Below are 15394 nucleotides of genomic sequence, written 5' to 3' on the forward strand. Positions count from 1 at the left end.
ACTGAGGACGGCGGAGGTCACGGATTGTTTTTGAAAGTGTACGTAATAGATATTTTAATTTCTTAAGATTTGTGAAAAACTCGAGTATTTCGCTATAGTATAATGCATTTGATGCTGACGATTCTACATTACCAATGCCTTAATTAAATTTTAGTGAAAATAATATATTTGGTGTTTTCCTATTTCACATATAAAGAAGGGGTGCATACTTTTAATTTAAAATTGTAATTTTTAAACTAATGTATATATCAATGTACTTAATTTCATGTTTTGATGAGTAATTTATAAATTTTGAAATTTTATGTTTTAAATTAAAATGTATTTCCCTCTACTTTTATTTGAATTTGAAGTATATAAAAATGTAATACATTAAACATGCATTAAAGACTATGCAGTATATAATTCAAACTATGCACATCCTAAATTCAACATTTACATTAAATTGCTTTGAGTTAAAAAAATTATATAAGTAGTTTTAACTGTACCGATATCAATGTCAATTTCCAATAGCTTCTAGAATCTCCTGTATAAAACAAGTTAAATTCCTGTATAATTTTCGGTTAAATTCTTGTCAATATTATAATGCATCTAATGGTAATAAATATTATTAAATTAGTCATTACCATTTCATTAAATTAGTCATTACCATTATTTTATTAATGAAAATATGTTATTAAAAATCGCATTCCAGCCTGCAGACTTACAAATCTAGTCCGTATTTACTATATTTTGTTAAATTTTGTTCTCGCTTTCTAATTTCTAATACGAAAATACGCGAATATAAATGAATAGTGAAAACAAAGTTGAAAAATTCACAAATTATTTACGAGATTGATTAGAAATTGTGAGTGAAATATAAACATTGCATACATTTTGTTCTAAATAAATTGTTCACTGGATATGCATCCAGTACTGCATATTTATTTATGCACTACTTATTTAGAACTTCATTTAAATTAAAGCAAAATAATCATCGAAAAAATTGCAAATCTAGCAACCCCTCTACTATGGGACGTAAGCTTCCGACAAACATGTAAATTTTACTTCATCCATGGAGGGTGACTAACGACTTTTCTCATTAGGAAAATGTCAAACAGGGGGCAAAACTGTTTCGGATCCCGCCGGTCTGAAGGCTATATTATGAGAATTTCGGCCCGGTTTTGGAAGGTTAATATATACAGTTATATATATATATATATTTAAAACAGATTTTCTGTGTCTTAAACTTCTATGCTTCTGGAAGTTACCAATGATATATCTGTCATTACCAATAATATATTGGTAATGACAGATACATTGGTAATGACACCCATGCTTCCAGCCCGTTCGCGGGATTCGAACCTCGGACCGCACTACCAGTGTTCGGAGATTTTACCGCTCGGCCACTAGTGGGATCGACTTAAAAAGGGCATAAATAGGAATATGTACTTCAATTTACTTTCACTGCATATATTAATATATTTATAATACATTTATATATACATAAAGTTATTTATTTAAAGCAGGTTTTGTATGCCTTAATTTTTTATGCTTTTGGAAATTACGAGAAATATGTTGGTAAGGACAGATATATTGGATATGATGGTAATGCAACAAACCCGTTCGCAATATTTGGACCTCGGACCGAACTTCCAGTGTTCAGCGATTTTACCACATGGTCACTGGAGGAATCGATTTAAAAAGGGTATAAATAGGAATACAGTAAGACCCCGCTTAACGCTGTTTCGGTTTAGCGCTCTTTTATTTCAACCCGGGGATTCTCCGAAATTGTGCGCAGCGCTAGGTTTCCAAATAGCATATCCGAAACAGTGTAGTTGTGTTTCTTGCTTTGTGGACGCATTTTTATCATTTGAAACATTTGTTGACATTATTGTAAGTTTAAATTTATATAATACTATAACGATTAATACAGTGACAAATATTATGATCTTTAGTTTTTATCATGGGTGATAATAAAAAACAAGAAAAGAAAGCAACCAGAAAAAGCATTTCACTGGAAACTCAAATGCAATTGATTAGAAGATTAGATTCTGGTGAACGTCAATCTCAAATTAGTGCTGCATTGATTTTGGCAACTTCAACAATAAGGACAATTCTTAAGAATAAAGAAAAAATACTGCCATCGGCAACTGCAACTACGTCAAGCTCTGCAACTAGAATTACCTGTTCTAGAAATAACATTATAGAGGAAATGGAAAAACGACTGTCTATATGGATTGACGACGAAATTGAACGCAATATGCCATTAAGCCAATCTATCATAATGCCTTCTTGACAAAAAGGCAGAAAATTGGAAACCCAGAATAGACTGAATGATCTGACTGAGAATTTTATTTGTTTTTAAAAGTATATGCGTTTATATTGTTTTTATTTTTGTAAGAAATAAATGTTTGATTTTATTTTTATTAAAAAAACATTATTAAATTTAATGCCTAACCATTTTTATCCGTCTTCCCCTAACCCCATTATTTACATGTTAAGATAGCCTCGCTTAGCGCTGTTTCGCATTACGCTCTACTTCGATGGAACGTATCCCCCGCGTTAAGCGGGGTCTTACTGTATGTATTGCAATTTCCTTTCACTGCATATGTTAAAATATATATGTGTGTGTGTGCAAGATAATATGTTTTATGATTTAACCTATAGTTATTTAATTTTTTTATTTTTCTTCCTACTACTTTTGCTAAAAGTTTGTTATATTTTTACTCACTGCTTATTGGTATCTACGATACACAGCATATTTGTAGCTACGTGATAGGTATAATTCCTGAATAAATAAAATTATTGATATAATCATGGTTTGCTAAAAATTAAAATTTTTTTGATTCAAATTCATTAGGAATATTAAACACGCGAACGCGGTGCTATATTTCAATGATTTGACTTATGACGTTGTTGCATAACCTTTTCAGACAAAATAATGTATTTTAATCATAAAATTCCTGTTAACAAATAGTTTACAAACATGTAACCTTTTAGAAAATTTCCATTTTGCGAAAGATCATACGAAATATTATGTTTACGTTTCTTCACATACCTGAAGTTTTGAAAAGGCCATTTCTTTCTGCGTTTAAAATATCCATTAACGTTCCCCATTTCTTTTTTCCATACTCTTTACTAAATCCAGCAGCGTATTTCTTCGAAAAATTTCACCATTTACTCGAACTCGATTTTTTTTTTCTACCGCCATCCTCAGTAATAAGCACGTACGAAGCGGCCCCTTTGACAACAAACTACCCCCTCCCTCTGAGCCTGGAGCAATGTAGAGGTGAGATAGACTGGTCGCTATGCAATAAACGTTACTTCCGCACGGAATTTTCACTTCACTTTCCGCCGACGGAATTTGAAGGGGCCAGACTCGCTCTCCCTTCTGCTGTCGAGTGGAAAGAGAATCCCGACTGGTTTTCCGATATCGATCTCGACTGGTGTCCAGACTAGACCCCTTAGTTAAATTCCGTAATGTAGAACAACGTAAAAATATTTTCTTATTTCTGGGTAATTAAATGAAGTAGAATTAAATTAAGCGCAATTAAAGCCTAAAAATCAACAATTGAATTTTACTACCAATTTTGAACCTTTAAAAGGATGAGTTTCAGCTGAGCTACAGCAGAAGCAGCTTCAGAAGGTAATCTCGGCTATAAATAATCGTTGGAGACTTTTACAAATCCTTATCTTTGCTCTGTAAAATCGTATTTAAATAATTCCAAATGCTCAAGTTAAAACATGGTTCTGATTTCATTCTATGTTTGCATAAATTCGTTGATAGCAAAGGATCTTTCTCTCTCTTCTATACAGTTCACAGATCTCTTGTATTTTTTCCTACGCTAATCACTTCATTCTTAATAATAAGTTTTAGATTTCGCTTCAATTGTTATATATCAATTATTGCTGCTATTATTCAAGTCAATATACAATAAGTGTTTACTGCCCTTATGTGTTACCACATTAATAACTGAATTTCATTCAGTTTATCGTATGAACTATACTAACAGCATTTAAACATTGTGTTAATAACGCCTTACTTATTTTGTTAGTATAATTTAGCTACTTGTGTATGACAACAGTAGGAGATATTCAAGTTTGAGAACAATGTAATAAGACTCCTATATACCTAGAGGAGCCTTATTTCATTCCAAGGCTACGAAATTGTGCGTTTTTTGTGATGGTATACATTTGAGTTCTGACTGTTTTTCCGCGCAAAAAATGAGTTTATTGGAGAAGCAAAAAATTTTAAAAGATAAGCTTGTTTATCACCTGGTCACACAGTTAAGAAATGTCGAGTTTTTTTAAAATGCTTGATTTGCTCTAAAAAACATGTGCCTCTTATGTATGATGTGCTTGATACACAAATCAAAGCTGTACAGCCGAAAAACGAAGAAAAACCGATAGAGAGCGAAATTAACTTGTCCAATTTCAAAAGACATATCCCTAGAGATTTTCTTCAAACTTTGAAAGCGAACTTTATTTCTGCTGGTACACAGAAGACTGTAAGATTGCTTTTAGATTCAGCATCGCATAAATCATACATTTTAAAGACTGTAGCCGAAGAAATGAAATATTTCCCTGTTCGTCAGGAATGTATGGTACATTCTCTTTTCGGGGGTTTTGACAAACGAGTTGAGGTATAATTGCTATAAAGTAAAATTGAGAAGTTTGAATGAAAAGTTTACCTGCAATTTTGAAATCCTAGATCAAGCTACAATTTGTGACAATGTTCGGCCTGTGTGTAAAGGCCCTTGGATTAAAGAGCTAGAAAAAAATGGCATAATTTTAACAGATGTCGCCGTTAATTGCGAAACCATTCATATTCTCGTCGGAGCCGACATAATGAGAAGGTTGTTAACCGGAAATAGGAAAATTTTGTCTTCTGGTCTCGTTGCTGTAGAACCTAGTTTAGTATGGGCATTAATGGGTAAGGTGCCAGTAGAACAAGCTCCTAATGAAAACTTAGCAATGGCAGTGACATCAATGTTTATAAATGAAGCTGAAGTTTCAAGTCTATGGAGATTGGATTTAATAGGGATAAATAATCATGTAGAAAAGAAATCTAAACATGAGATTGATCTTCAGACCAAAGAACATTTTTTTAGAAACCATTAGAGTAAATATTGATGGTCGGTATGAAATTTGCTTACCTTGGGCTGATGATAAATCACCTTTACCTGATAATTTTAGTTTAGCTAAAAAGAGGCTCAATTACACGACTTCGAAACTTTTAGCAATGAATTTGTATCAACAATATGAAAATGTATTTTTAAATTGGATTGATGAAGGCATCATAGAAATTGTGCCCACTCCTGAAGTGAACTCTTATGGTAATTACTTACCTCATCGCCCTGTCCTGAAGGCAAGCAGCAGTACCACACCTATTCGCCCAGTGTTTGATGCTTCAGCGAGGATGACAAACCATCCTCCTCTAAACCAATGCTTTCAGTGCGGTCCTAATTTAATCGAACTTATTCCAGACGTTCTACTGCGATTCAGAGAGCGGCGATATGGAGTCATAGTGGACATTAGAAAAGCCTTTCTACAGATAAGTATTCGAAAAGAGGATAGAGATTTCCTGCGATTTTTATGGTGGGAAAACATGGAAGAGAGAAAGCTCGGAGTTTTTCGACATGCCAGACTTGTTTTCGATGCAAAATGTAGCCCTTTCCTTCTGGCCTCAGTTATTGAGTACCACATTGAAAACAGCGAAGATTTTGAAGTTGCTTTTAAAAGGAGACTGTTGCAAAGTTTCTATGTCGACAATGTCGTTACTAGTGTTGACACTAAACAACAGTTGGAAAAGTTTGTTTCCGATTCTGAGATATTGATGTCCAAAGGCGGTTTTGACCTAAGAGGATGGGAATATTCTGGTGAGTTCGACGAAATCAACGCTAAGAAAGAAACACAGGTATTAGGTCTGCTTTGGAATAAAGAACTGGACACTCTGAAAATCAATGTGGGATGGTTGAATGACTTTAATTTGGAAAAGATAACAGAACGAAGCATGTTATCTGCCGTTCATAAGGTATTCGATCCTTTTGGTTTTCTCTCCCCCGTTATGCTCTGTCCAAAAATAATGTTACAAAAGGCATGGAAGAAAAGTGTCAGTTGGGACGAGGAGTTGACTGGTGAGCTTCGTAAAGATTTCTTACAATGGCTTGAAGAATTAAAATGCTTAAGTGAGATTGAAATTCCCAGATTTATTCAAGTCACTTCAGAAAATTTATGTAGTTGTGCTCTTTACACTTTTGTTGTTTTGTTGCTGGCAGCAAAGACGCTTATACAGCGGTTACATTTCTAAGGATTGAGAACAACGATTGAGTTGAACTGTTCCTTCCTACTGCAAAATCTCGAGTTGCTCCTTTAAGGCCCATATCACACGACGTTTGTTTCACTCGAATAACTATTTCGGACAATTTTTTTCACTAGTTTACTATTGAAAGAAAGACGTGCGACTTTTTCCTTCCTTTCCAAAAAAATTGCAAGTTGTTCGTTTTCAACCAATCAGCTATTAGCTTCGAATGCTATCAGCTTGTTTGTAATGGAGAACCTGTTTTCCCTGTGTTAACCCGAAAGCGATCTATGGTGATTGGCTGTTGTGACAAAGCAGAAAAATTGTTCCAAACAGTTGTTCTTCCGAAACAAACCGCTGTGTGATAGCAGCCTAAGAGGGGCCACTATCCCAAGAATGGAGCTTATGGCTGCCGTAATTGGTGCCAGATTGACAGATTTAGTAACCAAAGCCCTCGGATGGGAAAGAGTTAACAAATATTGCTAGAGTGATAACACAACAGCGCTCGCATGGATTCAAAGAGATGAAAACTGGTCCGTTGTCGTGCGAAACCGTGTTAAGGAGATCAGAGAACTCAGTAAACCTTCAGCTTGGAAGCACATTCCTGGAGAAAAAAAATCCTGCTATGCAGAGGTTGCAAGGCGAAATATTTAATTACATCAGGATGGTGGGAGGGACCACATTGGATGAAAGATCCTATCGAATTCCTTAATTACATGGATTCCTGTAACCACCATAGCTGGAATGAAGAAGAGATTGAAAGGGAGAAGTTGAAAACTACTAGCAAGATGACAAATAATGAAACCTTTTATGATAATAATTGGTATTACAGGCATTTTTCTAATTATGAGAGAATCGTACGTATGGTCGCCTGGATTCTTCGTTTTAAGCATAATAGTAAAAACACCGAAAGCAGGAGATACGGAGAATTGAATACAACAGGATTTCGTGAAGCGGAGTTAAAGATATTACGTATGATTCAAAAGAAATCCCTTGATTTGGAACATGATAGACTCAAAACATTTCAGGTATTTAAAGATGATCGTGGCATCTATCGTGTAAAAACTAAGATTATTTACAGGAAGGATAGTGAAGATTTCCTGAAACCAGTCGTCCTTTCTTCAAAACACGAAGTTGTGAAACGACATATTTTTTCTGTTCATGTGAAGAATTGTCACGCAGGTGGTCAGATACTTTTAAAAATTGCTTAGAGAAAATTATTGTATTCTTAACGGAAGAAAGACTGTAAAAGACATTGTGGCTAATTACGCAGTCTGTAAAAGATATAGTTCAAAGAGCATGGAAACGATATGCGCACCCCTTCCTGAAAATCGTGTTAAAGATGCTGTGGTATTTCAAATTACAGGGGTTGACATGCTGGTCCTCTCTTTCTAAACGAATGTAGGAAGAGTTGAGTGTTAATATTCACTTGCGCTGTGTACAGAGCAGTACAGTTTGAGCTAATTACTGCCGCTTCCAGAGATGGCTTTTTAATGGCATTTAGAAGATTTATAGCTCGCAGAGGAAGATGTACTATTGTATACTGTGACAATGGATCTAATTTTGTCGGAGCAGCTAATTCATTAAAACAACTAGATTGGAATCGTATACAGAAACATGGAGTCGTCAATTCGATCGACTGGAAGTTTAACCCACCGACTGCCACATGGTGGGAGCGAGTAATAAGAATATTGAAAGATCTGTTAAAAAGAGTGTTAGGTAAGGCACATATCAATTATGAAGAAATGGCAACTGCTCTGGCAGACTATGAGAGCGTAATCAACTCAAGACTTCTGACTTATATCTCTGAAGCAGATGCGATAAAGCCCATTTCTCCATCGATGTTTTTGCATGACATTCATAAATGCAGTGTTCCAGATATTGATGCTGTGGAACAAAATTCTTTCTCCAAGAGACTAAAATACAGACAAATCATACTTAAAGAACTGAGGAACCAATTTCGGTCGGAATACTTACGTGCTCTCATTCAACGAGGGAACGATAAAAAACTAAGACACCCAGTGGCTGTGGGTGATTTTGTTCTAGTGGGAGCTGATAACAAAAAGAGAATTAACTAGCTTTAGGTCGTATTCGTGAACTTCTTCCAGGTAAAGACGGTAATGTGCGGCTTGTGAAAGTGCAGACTTTACACCAAGAACTTCTTCGTTCCTAGTCAGAGAATATATCCTCTTGAGATAGCATCTCCTACTGACTGTCCTAAGCCTGTGGAATCCAATAGTTTGACCAAGTTCTCAAAGCAGCCTATTAAACAGGATAATGGTGTGTTTGACCACAAGCCAAAATTTAGTAGGACTGGTAGAAAAATTAAGATTCCAGAAAAATTGGACTTATTGGTTGCTATTATTATTTCTTATACTTGAGTGTATTTCTGTGTTTTATTTATTTAGTATATTTAATGGTAATTTTATGTTTTGATTATGGTTTCTAATCAAAAGGTGGGAGGATGTTAATAATGCCTTACTTATTTTGTTAGTATAATTTAGCTACTTGTGTATGGCAATAGTAGGAGATATTCAGGTTTGAGAACGATGTAACAACGCGAGGAGCGTCATTGTTTCTTTCGTGGCAATAAAGTTTGTTTTCGTTGAAAATGATTCTATTGTATAAATAATCACCGCAGTTATAGTGTTTTAATGATAGAGACTATCTTTAATTAAGGGCTACTTCGTGCTGAAGTGTGATTTATGATTTTAAGTACTGAAAGCTGAAAATGGTCGGTGATACTTTTTTCTTGTAAGCTTTAACACATTGCTATGAATGCTATGGTATAAAGTATATTTTCGGAAGCGAGTAATACAGATGTCTCGTAATTCAGCCTTAATAACAATAACTGTTTTATGAACTGGAATTATCAATTCATGCAAATTTGGTATGCTTTTGCACAATAAACTGTGTAAAACTGTATTAAACTTAAACTCCAATTGTTAAAGGAACAGATAAATACATTTAGGAAATGCAGAAATACTTAAAATAAATTATTCACGTTAATCCTCCAATGAAGCAAATTATAGGACATTTTTACTTAAACAAATATTTAAATATATTGAAGTTTTGTACTGTAAGAGAGTTATTTTTAATTTATAGTTTAAAAGTCTCGTAAAATTGTAATTTGTCAATGGAGAAATAATGGTGAAAGAGAATAAAAATTTTGTATAACTAAATATAAATATATATTTTTTGTAATTTAGTTTCCAGAACCACGTTTTCGATCTACTAATTTCTGTACTTATAACTATTCGCTTAGTGTTACAGATAAGCAACTAAATAGCTAATTTAAAAACTAAGTGTTGAAACTCTCACCGACAACCACGTGATTTGCGCATGCGCGCAGGAAAAACTAAAATAGAACTTTTTTAACTGAACTTTGAGAACTCGTGATGGACGTTTGAATGAAACATGTAATCCTTCTCTTCTGTGTTACATATATATTTTAGTTTAGTGATGTGATTGTAAATTTCTTAGAAGCCTCTTTTTTTCCGTGAGTAGTGATGAATGAAAATAAAACATTCCCGGATACGCCTTTGGATTAGAAAGGAGATCGATTAAAAGGTAAGCCTTTTTACCTTTTATTTTCTAAGAATGATCATGCTATTAATCATGAACACATTATACATTTTTTGGCATCCCGTGCCGCGAATGGAAGCGAATTGTTGATACTTGTTGAATTATTGAATATTAAATAATGACGGAATTCATCGATACATTGAAAAGGAAATGCGGCCACATAAGGGCTGCCGTTACAAAATTAATTGGCCGAATCGAAACTGAATTATCAAAAACAGAAGTGAATGCAGAGGAACTAGAAATTTCCTTAGAACTCTTAAATGAAAAATCGAACGAGTTAAAACAAATAGATGCCGATATAGAAAAATTAATAGACATAAAGGATCTAGACCAGGAATTAAACGGTGTTGACGAATATCGTGAAAGAATAACTACATTTAAATACAAAGCTAAAAAAAATTGAAAGAAATGAATATAGAACAACAAAAATTTAGTGTGTTAAGAAGCACTGAACAGTTAAGTAAAAGTATTATAGAAAACGTTAAAATCGAAAAGTCATAATGTGAAGCTTCCTAAACTTACGATTCCGAAGTTTTATGGCGAGAGTTGCGAATGGCTGACATTTTGGAACACTTTTTCATCAGCCATATACCAAAATAAAACGCTTGACGCTATAAGCAAATTTAATTATTTGAAATCCTTTTTGGGAGGTACTGCTTATAACACCATTGGCGGTATCGATTTAACCGAAGAAAATTACGAAACTTCAGTTAAACTCCTCACAGAAAGATTTGGAAATAAAGATGTACTGATAAACGCCCATATAGATAAATTACTGAAAATAAGACCTCTAAAGGATTCTAATGACATTCAAAATTTCCGTAAGTTATTCAATTACATACAAAAACATATTCGATGTCTTGAATCATTAAATATGACCTCAGAAACATATAGAGCTTTATTAACACCTATTTTGCTTAAAACATTGCCCGCAGATTTGGTTTTGGAATATAATAAAACATTTCGAAAATCAAATTACGGTTTGAATCACCTAGTGGAATTTCTTTCTCAGCAATTAATTGCACGGGAAAAAAACAGCTTTGCAATCGAAAGAGGCGGCGTCAATTTCTCCTCCCCCCCCCGACAAACAAAACGCGGAAGCAAGCTGTCAACTTGGCATGATAAACGGGTACCAGATGTATCGTCTGATTCTCACTTGCTGTCTACAAATGAGAATCAAAATTATAAACATTCGAACTGCATATTTTGCGATTCAGATCTTGAAAGTTCTGAATGTCGGAATGCGAGTCGTTTAACCTTAGATGAAAAAAAGCAAAAATTGCTGAAGCACGGATTCTGTTTTAAATGTTTGAAACGGAACCAATTTCCCGCTTATGCAAAACGGAAGTTAAATGTTCCATATGCGGTAAAGCTCATTTTTCAATAATGTGTAACTCTCACGGAAATAATTCTACAGACGTTATTGGGATTGAAAATGATAAAAAAGACTGTGTTCTGACAAATAAATCTTGCATGCAGTTAGTAAATTTTCAGACTTTAGTAGTAAAACTTCGTGGCGATGGAATCGAAAAATATGTGGGAATTTTAATAGATAGTGGTTCCCAGCTATCCTACATTTCTAAGTATGCAGTTAGTATAATGAATTATAAAACAAGTGGTAAAGAAGAATTAATCCATGGTTTGTTCGGAGGAATTGAAAAGAAAGAAACTCATAATAAATATTTAATTAGATAGTCTTAAAGGTGATTATCACTGTAATTTTCAGGTTTGGGATCAAGATAAAATATGTACTGACATTCCTCAAATTCGTAGAGATATATATCTTACTGAACTGCGAAAACATGGAATTTATTTAACTGACATGCAGAATAAATCTGTGCATTTGATGTATGAAAAATCACCTTTAGAAATTCGTGTTCTTTTAGGTGCATATGTGGCTTTTAACAGGGAAGGTTGGACAACTAAAATGTGGGTTATCATGCGTATACACTAAATTAGGATGGACAATGATGGGGAAAACTGAAAAGCGTGAGTTCTCTAACAGTACGGAAACTGTATTGTCACTTCATGTTAATGATGCTAAAATTTCGGATTTATGGTGTCTTGACTCGTTAGGAATAACGGATCCTGCTACAACCCGCACAAGAAAGGAAATTGATGAAATCGCTAAAACATATTTTCGTCAGTCATTAAAGAGAAATAGTGAGGGTAGATATCAGGTCTCTCTTCCTTGGTTAGAAGGGCATGAGGTTTTACCTGATAACAGATTATTAGCAGGGAAAAGGTTAAAATCCTGTGTCAAAAATCTTCAGTCAAAAAACTGTCTGGAAAAGTATGAAAATATTTTTAACGAATAGGCTGAAGAAGGTATTATAGAATCTGCTGAAGATAAGAAAACCGAAAATTGTCATTACCTACCACATAGGGCTGTAATTAAGGAAAGTTCAACCACAAAGATTAGACCTGTGTTCGATGCCTCAGCGAAGGAAAGGAATGGTGTGTTTTTAAATGACTGTTTAGAAAAGGGCCCAAATTATTTGGAATTAACACCGAGTACAGATTTCGCCTAGGTAAATGCGGGGTTATCTCAGATATACGTAAGCCCTTTTTGCAAATAGGTGTCTGTCCTCGAGATAGAGACTTTCTTAGATTTCTCTGGTGGTAAGAAGGAGATTCCGAGAAATTGAAAATATATCGACATAAGCGCGTTGTGTTTGGCGTTAATTCCAGTCCTTTTCTTCCCGCCGCCACACGGAATTATCATCTCGAGAATGTTCCTGAACATCAACAAGAGGTAGCTAAGAAATTAAGTGAATCAATGTACGTCGACAATTGTGTGGCCAGCGTTGATACTATTGAAGAACTAAACACTTCCATTAATGTGTCGAAGGAAATTATGTCGACTGCTAAATTTTATTTAAGGGGATGGTGTTATAATGAACCTAGCGGTGAAACTTTAAAAGGAAATCCTTGCAATGAAGACTCCGATAAAACCGTATCAGTTCTGGGGTTGAAATGGAATTTATCAAATGACACTTTGTCCTGTGACTTTAAAGATAGTTCTGTGAAACAGCCTGTCAGCAAAAGGAATATATTGTCAATAGTACACAGGATTTTTGACTCGATTGGGTTTACAGCTCCTGTTACTCTGATTCCTAAGCTAATGCTTCAAGAATGCTGGAAACAGAAGATTTCATGGGATAACAATTTATCTGAAAGCATTTCTGACAAATTAGAAAGTTGGAAAAATAAATTGCACAATTTGGAAAAAATAGCTATACCCAGAAGAATTTTTGCTGACTCCGAAAGAATTTCCGATTTATCTTTACACGTGTTTTGTGACGCGAGTAAATCTGCTTATGCCACATGCATATTTATGCGAAGCTGTAATGAAAATTCCGTTACATGTCAGCTCATCTCAGCTCGATCCAGAGTGGCATCTATCAAGCCGATTTCTATACGTCGACTAGAGCTCTTAGCTTGTACGATTGGTGCTAGACTGGCACATCGTGTTAAGGAAAATTTGAGACTAGAAAGCTTGCCTATTTATTATTGGAGTGATTCTATGAATGCATTATTTTGGATAAAAAAGAATGAAAACTGGGCCGTTTTCGTTCACAATAGAGTGAAAGAAATCCGTAGTCTAAGTAATCCAAACGACTGGAATTATATTCCTGGAACGCTAAATCCAGCGGACCTCCCTTCCCGAGGATGCAGTTCGGAAACCTTAGTCAAATCGAAATGGTGGGAGGGTCCCGATTGGTTGAGAAATGATCCAGAAAAATAGCCTACCTCTGAAATTTTACCGAATTTTGACATTATAAATGCTGAAATAAAGAAGACAATAATTTCTGCAATTAATTCGAATGCTATGACTGAAGTTAATTTTGATAAGATTTCTTCGTACAATACCATTCTAAAGATAATATCTTGGAGCTTCCGTTTTGTTAAAAATGTCAAACTGAGTCCTAATTAAATAACTTTTGGAACAATTACAGCGGAAGAAATTAAAGGGAGCCGAATTAACTCTTTTGAGATTAGTGCAGAGTGAATCACTTTCTGGATTAGATGACAAAAGATTACGTGTACTTCAACCAATGATTGATTCTAACGGAATCCTTAGAGTTAAAACCAGAATTCTGAGAAGAGATGATACAGAAAATTTTCGATTTCCTATTATTCTTCCTTCAGATCATCCTATTGTAGTAAAATTAATTAGAGCTAAATATGAAATGAACAATCATGCAGGAGTACAATTTTTAATATCCGCTTTACGAGAACAAAATTGGATTTTGAAAACACGAAAGACTGTCAAAAAAGTCATAAGAAGCTGTGTTGTATGTGTTCGATACTAGTTCTTTGAAAACACCCATTGCTCCTCTCCCTGAAGACCGAGTAAGAGAAGCAGCAGTCTTTGAGATTGTAGGTGTTTACTTGACTGGACCGTTGATATTGAAGGGAAATCAAAAATCATGGATAGTGATTTTTACCTGTGCTGTTTTTCGCGCATTACATTTGGAATTGATTTTCTCGCTATCAACTGAAAGTTTTCTGCAAGCGCTGAGACGTTTCATTGCTAGACGTGGAAGACCCCCACACCATCTATTCCGACAATGGAACGAATTTCAAAGGAAGTGATAGATTATTTAAAAGCTTAAGTTGGGATAAAATCTTAGAACAAGCTAGTATCCACAGGATCACATGGAAATTTCTTCCGCCATCAGCTCCCTGGTGGGAAGGATGGTGGGAGCGATTAATAGGAGTCATGAAAAGAATCCTTCGCAAAGTTTTAGGACGATCATCTCTGAATCATGAAGAAATGATAACAATTTTGTGTGACTGTGAAGCAATCATGAATAATCGTCCATTGACGTATGTCTCGGAAGATGTTGAAGATTTATCTCCGATCACACCTTCCATGTTTCTCCATGAGATTCGACAAATTGGAGTTCCTGATCTGGATAATATAGATGCGAAATCTTTAAACAAAAGGCTTATTTATCGACAAAAACTTTTACAAGATCTACGTAAAAGATTTCGAATCGAATATCTCGGAAAGTTACGGCAAAACTATGAACATGTAAAAGCTTCACAACCTCTAAAAATAGGAGATCTTGTTTTAGTGTCCGATGATAATAAGAAGCGAACAGACTGGTTATTGGCGATAGTAACCGAGATTTTCAAATCTCGGGATGGACATGTGCGTTTAGTTAAGGTCAAGATTAAGCTTGGAGAAGTTTTGCCACCAACCAAGCGTTTGTATCCTTTGGAGATAACATCATCAGATGAATAAATAGTCTAGATTTAGAAATGTGGCAAGCAGCTCTTCTGATGAACCAGAGACTTACTGCGATCCTGATATTCGTAATGACTTGCCTCAAGATCTTAATAGCGAAAAGATTCCATCAATGACTACAAGAAGTGGTCGAATGGTAAAGCCTGTTCAAAGGTTACAGTTTTAAATTTGATTTTTCAGCAAATTTAAAGGTGAGAGTATGTTGAAACTCTCACCAACAACCACGTGATTTGCGCATGCGCGCAGCAAAAACTAAAACAGAACTTTTTTAA

The sequence above is a fragment of the Stegodyphus dumicola genome, chromosome 6 (assembly GCF_044657685.1).
Source record: "Stegodyphus dumicola isolate Sdum_Otavi_A_Nest chromosome 6, ASM4465768v1".
In the NCBI taxonomy this organism is placed as follows: domain Eukaryota; kingdom Metazoa; phylum Arthropoda; class Arachnida; order Araneae; family Eresidae; genus Stegodyphus; species Stegodyphus dumicola.